This window comes from Tenrec ecaudatus, chromosome 12, assembly GCF_050624435.1.
Source record: "Tenrec ecaudatus isolate mTenEca1 chromosome 12, mTenEca1.hap1, whole genome shotgun sequence".
In the NCBI taxonomy this organism is placed as follows: Eukaryota; Metazoa; Chordata; class Mammalia; order Afrosoricida; family Tenrecidae; genus Tenrec; species Tenrec ecaudatus.
In genome coordinates, this window is record NC_134541.1 from 8,803,636 (window position 1) to 8,807,492 (window position 3,857).

The following is a 3,857-nucleotide window of genomic DNA, read 5'->3' on the forward strand; positions in this document are numbered from 1 at the left end:
AGCAAGCGGCCAAGTTGAATTCCAAACCAAATCCAATTTTTTAAAAAAAGAAAGGTCCCAGAAAGGTTTTTAAAAGAAGAATAAAGTGAGAGGCATCAATCTACTATCCAACTTCAAGATTTATCATATGGCTCTACATATAGACATCTACAAACACATGGCTGCATGTACAGGCACACGCAGGCCAATGAAACAGCATAGGGAACCAAAGTCATTTGATATCTTTGCTGATGGCATCTGGGAGTTCTCTGCCGATGTTCTGCTGCCATGATATTTTAATCATCGCCAACAAAATGGAATTGCATGTGATATTAATGATCCTCTCTGATCAATGCAAATACAGGTTACCATTACAAAACTATCAGAACCGCTAAGTGAAAAAATAGTGACCACGGCGCATGCTGGCCAGGATATGGAGAACAGGGGCTCATGTATATTGCTGATGTGAATATTAAAAAGATGCAATTACTATGGGACACCGTCGTCAGCTTAAGTCACTAAATATACAGTTAGGTTTTAACACCGTACTTGCCTTCCTAGACACTGACTCAGAAAAATGAAGACTTATATTAACACCAAAACCTGTCTGGCTGCAGCAATTCGGTCTGTTAAGAGGCCCGAACTGTAAATAACCCAGATGTTCTGTAACTAGCGAATGGTTAGACAAACTGTGCCACATCCATCCAGATGGAATATTACTCTGCAGCAAAAAAGGAACTCTGCCTCATGCAACAGGCTGGATGAGCTCCAGAGAATTATGAGAGTCAACAAAACCAAGCCCAAAAGGTTACATGCTATAGAATCGCATTTATATAACTCCATTTATATGATTCTTGAAGGGATAGCATGACAAAAATGGAGAACACAGGTAAGGAGGACGTGGACATGTCTAAAAAGAAAAACATAAAAAACCTTTGTGGTGACAGAGACATTCTATATCTTGTCTGTATCAATGTCAATATCCTGGTAGTTATTGCACTATAGCTTTGCACTGTTTTCATTGGAAGAAACTGGGTAAAGTACATAAGACCTCTCTCTACTATTTACTTTACAACCAAGTGTGAATCTATAAGTATCTCAAAATAAAATGGTTAGTTTCAACCCCAACCTCGAGGTTATTAAGATTTTGTTCTGAATCATATGGGCATTCTGGGAATGGCCAGTTTTGCATGCTCAGTCTTGAGAATGGGTTGAAGGGGACAAAGGTGCAGGGAGGGAGCTTACTGCAATAGTACTGGCCAAGACCAGGAGGACTAAACCAGGTGGAAGCAATGGAAAGATGTGTTCAAATATATCCTAGGCGGTTTCATCTCAACTGATTTCTCTGGAGTTTGCTTCACCTCTGCCACAGGCCTCACCATTCTGGATGCAAACAGTCGTCCGTCGATCAGGGTAAACTTGGTGCCAGACCTCAACTCCTCCTTGTCTCCCGCTACCTCCAACTAATTCATCCAGGGATCAGTTGGGCACTAGCTCTGTAATATGCTTAGGATCTGACCATCTTTTACTGGAGTCGGAAGCCTCACCTTTCTCTCTCGGAGTGGTTGGTGGTTTTCAAACTACAGCCCAAGGTGTGACCACTACGCCACCCGGGTTCGATAAATAGTATTCATAGATGCCCCTGTGGCACAGAGATTAATCACTCAATTGGTAGCTAAAAAGTGGGTGCCTCAAACCTACCAGCTGCTTCATGGGAGAAGTCTGCTTTCATAAAAATCAAGAATATTAAAAAAAAATCAAGAATATCCCCAAACACAAGCCCATGGTCACCACGTTGACTCCAACCCACAGCAATAGGGTCTCCTCTGTCTTACAGGGCCACTATAAGTTGGATGGCCTTGATGACCCAGAGTTTGATTTGGGTCTCGGGGTATCCATTGAAGACACTAGGAAACTCCGGTTGAGAAAAGGTCGAGAGTCAAAAAGGCAAAGAGTTGTGCCCACACAATTTGGTCTCTTCTTTTTCCCAAACCTGAGGAGGCATTCCTTGGCACACCAGCTGCTGGCCCGGCGATGCTGCTTTCTTGTTTTATTATAAAGCCTCCCCAACATGGTTCTAATCCAGACACTTGTCTGGCTTCCATTAATAAAACCCCTAAGTCACATTGTCACATTAGTGCCTAAAGAGGCTTACCCATCACGGGCAAGGCATTCATGAGTGGTGCAGGGTGCAAGTCCCGAGGGCCTCTGAGCCCCACACTCTACTCACCCACTGTCTCAGAATACACATGGCACATGCTGTCTCGGTCTATATGCAGCCTGGATTAACACCACTTGCTTTCCTGACTTTGGATGGAGGGCCCCGCGGGGCAAGTCCCCGTAGTATCTTTAACTATTATGACAGGGTCCGTCACCCTTGCGCTTGGCCTGTGCTCTGATGACAATGCAATCAGCCTCCGCCATAAGTTCTATCAGAAGGACATTTGAAAATATGAAGTGGTGATGTAAACAATGTCAACCAGTAGGAAGAGATTGATGGGAGGGTTTCTTTCACCTTTTCTCCCCAGGAGTAATGACCATCATCCAGGGGTATCCTGAAACCTGTTTTGGTGTGAGCTGGATCAATCCCGAAAAACACACTGCACGCTCACTGGCGTCCAAAATGCTGGAAAGCTGAAAGCGCATGCAAACTAAAGATATATTTATTTCCCTTCTGGTTCAGATATCTGCCCATAAATACTGGCACAGGCCTACGACGGGCGTGTGTCAGTGGGAAGAATACAGACAAAATTCATCTCAATTATCATAAACTAGAAAGTTATGGTAACCAGTCTTTCAAATAAATTACCATGTGTCACAATTTGGCATAAACTCGGGTCCGCATGAATAATTCACACGGAGGATATTAATTATTCATTCCTCTCCTATTGGAATGCTCGGGAACCGGGATGGCTATCTGAGCAAGCGTCTCTTACCCATTTCCTCAATTAGGAATGATGGAGTGGAGCTGAAATTCTTTCTGTCGTTCTCCTGCTGGTCCCTCTAAAATCTCAACACTTGGTCCACCCCACTAGGATCGAAAACATCCGGTTTCTTTTTTGTCTGACCCTTGGCAGGTGAAGACACCCACCCCCCAACAATAGCTGCTCCAACTTAGAAGGATATTTGCATAACAGAGAGGAAAATCAAGACAATTTACACCGGGGCTGCTGGGGATTGGTGAGTCTTGGTCCCCTTCTCTCCCTGATTACATATGTATACAATCCCAATAACTGGGGCATACTTGCTAATGTGTGGCAACCAGCAAAGAGGGGTGCCACAAGAAAAAGACCGAAACAAAGCCGGCAAGAGTTGGGTAATCATAACAGATGTTTCTCATCACCTACTCCACCGGAGTCCCCTCCCTAGCTCCATGCACCACAGTGAAATTCCCTGTCCATCTCAGGAACACTCCCGGGCACCTAAAGGAAGACCAAAGGAGAGAAGGATGCCAAATGGCATAGATCTGTAGCGAAATCTATCTAGTCCATCGCTTGGCCTACCCACTGACCAGCACCATTATGATTTTGAACGTGACTTAGGTAAACTTCCCTGCTGTTCATTCCCTGCCCCCAACGTATGCGTTCCACAGAAACAGCAGCGCTGGCCCTGGATGTACAGACAGAGAAAGCAAGTGGTGAAACTGAAAAAGAAAAGAAAACCCCAGTTTCTTCCCTCCGCCCCCCCGCCCCCCAATAACTCCATTATCTTCACTCAAGCCCAGAGTAGGGGTTAATGGGCTACTTCCTGGAAAGCCCTCCGCCCTCAAACAATGAAGGGAAAAAGGAGGGGGGTGCAAAAGTGGGCGTTTTAAGAAAGGAGACACCCAGCGCCTCCGGCCAGTCCACAGCGACGCCTCCCCTGGCTCATTCATTCAT

At 45.2% G+C, this 3,857-nt stretch overlaps 1 protein-coding gene across 1 annotated transcript in view; it reads right to left on the bottom strand.

Annotated features, from left to right (window-relative positions):
• The window catches only part of DOK5 (docking protein 5), a 157,380-nt gene that overhangs the window by 152,378 nt on the left and 1,145 nt on the right, over window positions 1-3,857 (bottom strand). The window lies entirely within an intron of this gene.